We start from the raw sequence: 8,181 nt of genomic DNA on the forward strand, positions 1-8,181 counted from the left end.
GCGCTTTCGTTCGGCGTGGTGGGATGGACAAGCCCCACGGTCCAACTTTCGAAAAAGCAAGGTTGGCTTTTTTGGACACAATTGGACACAACCAATTTTTCTCGCAACTTTTGATCGATTTTGGAAAGTGACTTTAATCTATCCCTGCAGGATCTCGAGGTATAAAGTATGAAAAACATTAGAGACGTAACGCTAACTAACGGTTTCGACAAAGCCGTTGCCGTCTCTCTCTCTCTCTCTCTCTCTCTCTCTCTCTCTCTCTCTCTCTCTCTCTCTCTCTCTCTCTCTCTCTCTCTCTCTCTCTCTCTCTCTCTCTCTCTCTCTCTCTCTCTCTCTCTCTCTCTCTCTCTCTCTCTCGCGCGCGCGCGCGCGCGAAAAAAAACGGGATCATTATCATATAATTTGTTCTAGGCCAGTGCCGTCCTGGCGTCGTCCAGGACGACTCTTTACCATGATAATCAAGCTCACTTCAGTCGCTGTCATTGAGAAATTAAATCTATTTCTTACTATGACGTAACAGAAATATATAAATGATTTCTTGTATTTTTCAAGAAAATGAACCACAAAATTTTCTTGTAGTTGTAGACTGGAAAATTGATTGAAATAGTTTCCTGTATTTTCCAATGAAAATATTATGTATTTCTTGTATTTTCCAAAGAACATTAGATAAAAACACATTTCTTGTATTTAGTAATGGAAACAACCTAAAGCAAATTCTTGTATTTTTCTTTTAAAGAAAATCGATCATTTTCTTGTATTTTCAAAGGAAGAAATAAATAAAAATATAAGATAATTTTAATATCTTTCAAGAAAATTGTCTAAAGCAATTTGAGTCTTTGTTACTAAAAATAGCAACACTTGGGTCAAATTCCGGTTTTGTCGGGTGTTTTCGATATGAAAAATGACGTTATATTGACTTATCAAGAATTAAAGTCTGTTCACGATAAGTGTGCACTTTTTTTCTTTTACCTATAACTTTTGAAGGAATTCTTCAATCTTTATTAATTTATTATCGTTGGAGAGATATTTCTGAGTGGAACAATTTGAAATAAAAAAGTCTTTAAAAGTTCTAAAAACGAAGATGAAAATTAAAAAGAAAAAAATGAAGATCTTGTAGAAAAGTGCCATAACTTTCATTTTCACTGGATAGATACTTTGATCTTAGGAGGTCGTCACTGTGAAAAAAATTCACTAAAATATTTATTCAATATAAAGTTATGATACAAAGTTAATAAGTGATTGACCCCAAAAAACCGCAAAAAACAGCAGAAAACAGCGTTTTTAGACGTCAATCAAATTATAACTTTGTTCGATATCTTTTGACTGAATGATTATTTCTGATAATTTTTTTCACAGTGATGACACTCGATGATCAAGGATTCACTTCAGTGAAAATGATAGTTATAGCATTTTTCTACAAGATCTTCATTTTTTCTTCTTCATTTTCATCTTCATTTTTAGAGTTCTTTTATAAATTTTTTTATTTCAAATTGTTCCACTCAATAATATCTTTCCAATGATACCAAATTCATAAAGATTGAAAAATTTCTTCAAAAGTTATAGGTAAAAGAAAAAAGAATGCACACTTATCGTGAATAGACTTTAGTGACAGATTCTCTCTTGAGATACTTTGGAGAAGTCTCCATTCAATTACCACAATCACCTTAAATTCAGTTTAGCATTACAATGGAGGGTGACAAAGTTAATTGAACCTAGTACTTGATGCTTTCTGTTTTTTAGGTTTTCCATGCATTCATAGTTCGTTTCTTATAATCAAAAAATGTGTGCTTGCGAGAATCAGCATAAAATTATTGTATTTACCTGGTTGTTTTCGACACCCCCTTCTCGCAGACTCACTGGAACCCTTTCCCACTGGAAAAATTGGCCAAAATATCTTCCCTTGTGGAAAATTTTCCTCCAAACTAAAAATGATCAAACAAACCAGAATATTTACTACATTTCCCATCCCCACTGAATTTTCTGACTTGAAAACAAAAGAATTGAAATCCGCATTCCTAATAAATATGAGAATATCTTTCCCCAATCGAGTTTAGGTACGTTATTTCTTTCCCCACTGATTGGAAAAATCTTACTGGGTCTGTGAGAAGAAGGTGTTTTTCATAAGCTGTACTTCAATGAAAGCTAACTGAGCTAACCCTTTAATATTCACGCTAGTACGGATAATCATATTTATTTTATAATAATGCTATACAAGTTCGCAGGCCACCGTGCGAGCACATGGGCCTCTATGAACCGCTCTTTGTTCGGTTTACAATTTTCTTAAGATAGAGTTTTTTCCTAGGGCTACCCCTGACTTTGAATTGAAAGTTTGCATCCTTTAGTGAAGTATTCATTTCTTGGGCCTTCACACGCCACTCTTTGATTGACTTCCTTTCACTTTTCGTAAGATCTTCTGTCACCCGGAAGGGCAATCTTTCTCCTTTAGTGATTGCTCTTAACACTGTATTTTTGTCTTCTTCGTTTGCAAATTGGACTTTTATTGGGCGATAGTGTTTTTCATCTTCCTTTTCCTTCGAAAATTTTCCGATTCTTTGAGTTTCTTCAATCTTTATATTCCTTAAGCGTAGTTTCAAAGGTAAGACTTTTTCATTTAGATATTCTTTGTCGTAGATATTGGTTGACGCCTCTGATCTTCAGTGGATTCGTCAACACCATGAAAAATTAGATTGCATGCCGTGGATTGAATCTGTCGTTCCTCCTGTTTTTCCCTTCGAAATACGTTTTCTATGTTCTTCTCGATTTGCCTCGACGTGACTGCTGCGTAGCTTTGTGATCTATTTTCTTCTTTCTTCTCAATGATGTCTTCCATCTTCTTTTTGATCGTTGCCATTCTGGTCTCAAAGCTATCCTTTATTTCGCTGATCATTGTATTAACGTCTTTGGACTTAAGTTAAGTGATTTCTATGTCCTGGGCTTTCATTATATTTTCGCAAGCTTTTATCTCCCTTCGAAATCCTGAAACTGTTGATGTTTCACATGAATTGACCCGTTCCAATAGATCAGGAGTGATCACGACACAATTTTGACAAATAAAAGCTCTCGATTTGTATGTTAGACATAACTGGATTTGATAGACGGGGAGCTTTGAACAAATGTAGTGTACGATTCGATTGCACTTTTTACATTCAAGTGTGTCTTTGGATCTTCTTTCTTCACTTGTAACACATTCAGATGGGCTGCAAAGGTCGTAAATTGATGCTGAATTCGGTTGTTTTCGTAGATTTTCCTGAATTTTCTCCGCCATATTTACATCTTTTAACAACACATCCGTTCAGTTTCTGTTGCTTCTGCGGACTTCTTAACAAACGGAAAGAAGCCTTATGATATTGCAATATGTATTTTATTTAAAAGCTAAAACTGAAGCCTTCTTTTAAGAACGTTTAAATTTTGGACCCGACTTTTCTTATTTTTTTCGTGACTTTAAGCCTAGACGTCCTAAAAATGTTTATATTACACTTTTTTTATTAATTTATTCAAAGAGGGTTGAAACCATATGTACTTCGTAGCACTTCCTAAAATCTGTTCTTAGTTTTTGGTTAAAAATGTGTTCGAAGATGATATGCTTAAAACCAATTTAAGATATAGTTTTATTTTCAACGCTAGCAAGATTGTGTTATCATCAAAAATAGATTTTGATTGCAAATTAGTCTTCTAATCTTCTTGTTACTATGTTTATTGAAAATCGGAAGTTTTATCATAAGTGAGCACCAATCAATGACGAAATTCTTCTCCTCACATTCATTGATAACGTCATGACGCCACTCCTCAGTTAAGCAATATCATATTACCTCTGGTTTGCGACAAGCTTATAACACGAGGGAATAGGTTTGCAATGTGACGGGTATGTCCGAGCCAAAGCATGAAAATCGACCCTTTGAGAGAATGAATTTCGATGTTTTTCGACCCTTCCAGAGACTTCTTTCCCAATTTTCAGCTCAAGACTACCAGAACTTTTGAGGTAGTCGATTTTTGATACTTCGTAATTTTGGGACCCTTTCAGAGACTTTAAAAAGGAATCCTTATGACTCGCACATATGATTATGATTTGAACACAAACACAGTGTTGTGCTTCCAATCACTTACACTTCCAATCCAATATACCCTTTTCCATCCCATTTTCTACGGCCAACCAAGGTGTTTATCTCAAAATATATTAAGTTTCGATTAATGGGACTACAGCTTTGAGACATCGGAAGCAACATTGCTGAACATATCTTTTGTCTATTCTTAGGTTATGTGGTATTACACACACACCTCAGTGTAGCAGACTCCGTAAAAAAAAATAAACTGAAAAATCAGCCTTAAAATTGTACCAACTTTGTGAAACAAACTTAAAATTTCATACCCTATTAATGTACTTTCTTCTGGGGTAAAACTACTTGTGAATCTCAAATGTTTTTTTTTGAAGAAAGTAACCCTTCACATTGGAATCCAAATTCTTCATTTTATCTCTTCTTGTTTCAGACATGAGACAGGGAAGTTCACACCTAACTCGAATCCTTAGTTACCTCACAGAAGAAATCAGATTTATGAATTAACTAACCATGTCAATCGACGTAGTAGTATTTCCATAATAATTCCATTTTATTGGGGATTTATAAAGTAATTTCTGGTTAAAACAATTCAAAACTTCGAATTAATTCGAATTAATTCAAATTAAAAAGGTTCCAAGCAAACCAAGTTTTTTCCTTCCGCAACAACATTGTTTTTCGAAATTTTTTGATTTTGGAAACGTTTTCCAACGGCTGTAAAAGAACCTTTCCCAATTACAAGCCCTTGCCCATTTCCAGCCAAGACAGATAAATATCGATAACAACATCTGCATTGGTAGCAATGTCAATGAGATAGTCGAAGGCTAGTGGCCAATCCGTATGTAGGATTTGAAGCCACTATTTCCCTACATAAGTTACTCAGCCACGGTTGACCACGCAGTTTTACAGAAATGCTATTTTAGGTTGGTAGTAACAACAATTGCCTGCTTTTGAAAATGTACCACGCAAAAACAAGAAAGCGCTAGATTTATTCCTTCATCGAGAATGCAGCTTAATCTTAAGGCATTGCTTTCTTTTGCGTTGAAAAAGGTGAAAAGGTGAAGATTCCTCTTAACTTCTGAGAGGATATCCCAATAACCTTCAATATCATACTGCGGTGAATCGTTTTTACGACTTGCAATCCCATCCTCCTTTGCGTTAATTACTTTTTCACGTTAAAAACATTCAATATCAAACAAAAGGTAATAACTTTCACGGTTTTCCAATCATTTTGAAATGAACTACGGGATCGAGACTGGTACAAGTATACCTTCAGGTCAGGCATACCGTGAAAAGCACAGGTCAAAATCATATATTGACGCTGTGCCGACGAATCGAGATTCTATTCATCGCGCAATCAACGAAGACAAAAGTAACCATGACGACCATCCAAGATCTTGGATGAAGTTCAAAGTTGATATTTTTATTCCCGTCGTTGAAAACACAACAAAAAAATATCATCAATGCTTTTTAAAAAGAGTCAGTGATAGAGAATCATAACATAAAGTCTGTCTATTATTTATGTCTATTATTTCGATTCAATTAAAGTGACATTTCCATAATTACTCTAGGGGCTGAGCTAGGTCCCGTATGCGCATCGGCGTATAGTCATTTTTTCTTTTGATCATGAAAGTATAGTCCTTGAAGAGTCAGAAAACGTGTGTGGCGTTATTTGGATCAGGCTCAGATTTCCATAATGGCGGATTTTAGATTTTCAACCCTTTTTAGCCCTCTTGCTTGAAAAAAATTTTTCTTTGACTTTAAATATAGACATATTATATACCAATCGATCACAAATTTTATGCTGATTGAGAAAAAGGTCAGAATCATGGTCTGAAAATTTCGTTATCTGGAGATATGAAGCACTTTCGATTTCGATTTTTTGAAATTACTACTTTTGGTTCCAGATTTGCGTGGCTGTAACATTTGATTGGCTTACTTGATTTACTTGAAATTTTTGGAGGGTCTTGCCTGCCGTTCAAATAATAAAATTCAGAAAAATTTATTTTCTACATGAATTTCGAAATCCATAATGGCGGATTCAAAATTTTCTTTCGTCACATGGGCTCTTAGGCTCTGCTAGGCTAAGAAAAATATTTTTTGAGCTTAAAACCCTGCATATTATATACCAATCGATCAGAAATTTTATGCTGATTAAGAAAAAGGTCAGAACCATGGTCTGAAAATTTTGCTATGTCGAGCTATGAAATGAAGTACTTTCGTTTTCAAAACTTAGAAAACGTAAGTGCTTCGTATCTCTTGATAAAGAAATTTTCAGACCATGGTTCTGACCTTTTTCTTAATCAGCGTAAAATTTCTGATCGATTGGTATATAATATGCAGGGTTTTAAGCTCAAAAAATATTTTTCTTAGCCTAGCAGAGCCTAAGAGCCCAAGTGACGAAAGAAAATTTTGAATCCACCATTATGGATTTCGAAATTCATGTAGAAAATAAATTTTTCTGAATTTTATTATTTGAACGGCAGGCAAGACCCTCCAAAAATTTCAAGTAAATCAAGTAAGCCAATCAAATGTTACAGCCACGCAAATCTGGAACCAAAAGTAGTAATTTCAAAAAATTGAAATCGAAAGTGCTTCATATCTCCAGATAACGAATTTTTTAGACCATGATTCTGACCTTTTTCTCAATCAGCATAAAATTTGTGATCGATTGGTATATAATATGTCTATGTTTAAAGTCAAAGAAAAAATTTTTTCAAGCAAGAGGGCTAAAAAGGGTTGAAAAACTAAAATCCGCCATTATGGAAATCTGAGCCTGATCCAAATAACGCCACACACGTTTTCTGATTCTTCAAGGACTATACTTTCATGATCAAAAGAAAAAATGACTATACGCCGATGCGCATACGGGACCTAGCTCAGCCCCTAGAGTAAATCAATAGTTTAGTAATTATTGTTATACATTTGGGGATCATGTAAAAGACTTCTTTTGAAAGAAACTCACTTCGATTACACTTGGAGGTTTCTGGGGAATTCGTAAATAGCAAACTGCATACTGATACAGTCTGCTAGACATTAATAAGGTAATATTTGCTCTTCATCTTTGATTCTTTCTACAGTGATTAGATTGACACATGCGCGATAAAATTTCTATTATTGGTTTTCAGGGGTTGATTCTTTGAAAACTTAACCTCTGATACTCAGGGTAGGTATGGCGGTCAGGCGCGTGCTACTTATTATTATTTAATTATCCCTAAACTCAATCCAATCCTTTTTTAACACCTTTTCCTATTGTCTATAGGTGTGAAAAAAGACTTGGACGATTTTAGGGTGGTAAAATGGACAAGAAAATACCTGCGTTGCAATTGGCGGCTACGGTCGAAAAGGTGTATTTGAGCTAAAATAGTTATGACGTATGCGACGTGGAGCGCCATCTGGTTTTCTCCGAAATGACGTATGCATTTTCTCAAAAGAAAAGAACACACAAACATTGGTTTGGCAACTATTTGTATTGATACAGTGACGAAATGCAGATTTCTTTCTTAATTACTGGTGTTCGAAACTTGTTAAAAAACTATTGTCTTTGCTAATGACCTTCCATACTCATTAACTAAATTGCTTCATCATGGGTTATTAATGAAGTTCTATCTAAAACCATTCATTAGAAAAAATGATGCCAGTTGAAATTGGAACAGTATTTTTTCTTTCATTCAGTTTTGTTTTAATCAAAGGTTTTGGTCGATTTTCGTGAAGGAAAAATGCTTCGGTTTAACATTTCAGGTAAGTTACTTAAGGAGTGGTTTACACGAGCAAAAAGTTACAGCCATTTAAAGTATGTAGAGCTAAAGCTGTCAAACACGACCAGAATAGACGCCAACTTATTAGCAAAGAAAAGTATGAGCGCAGATATGAAATAAATGATAAATGCTATAAGGTATATGATATCGTAACATTTGAACTAGAAAAATTCCTCAATTTATTCATCTTCATTTTTCTTCTTCATTTTTCAATTTTTCTAAAATTTAGTCTTTTAGATGATTTTCCTCCAAAATATCTTTTCAACGGTCTATAACCTTTCACTATAGCATAAATGGTGGCTGAGAAATGGCTCAAAGGTGAAATATCCACATCTTTTGAAAGAGAGTTTGAATAGGAGGGAATCAAAGAG

The sequence above is a fragment of the Clytia hemisphaerica genome, unplaced genomic scaffold, assembly GCF_902728285.1.
Source record: "Clytia hemisphaerica strain Z4C2 unplaced genomic scaffold, Clytia hemisphaerica genome assembly, whole genome shotgun sequence".
Classification (NCBI taxonomy): Eukaryota; Metazoa; Cnidaria; class Hydrozoa; order Leptothecata; family Clytiidae; genus Clytia; species Clytia hemisphaerica.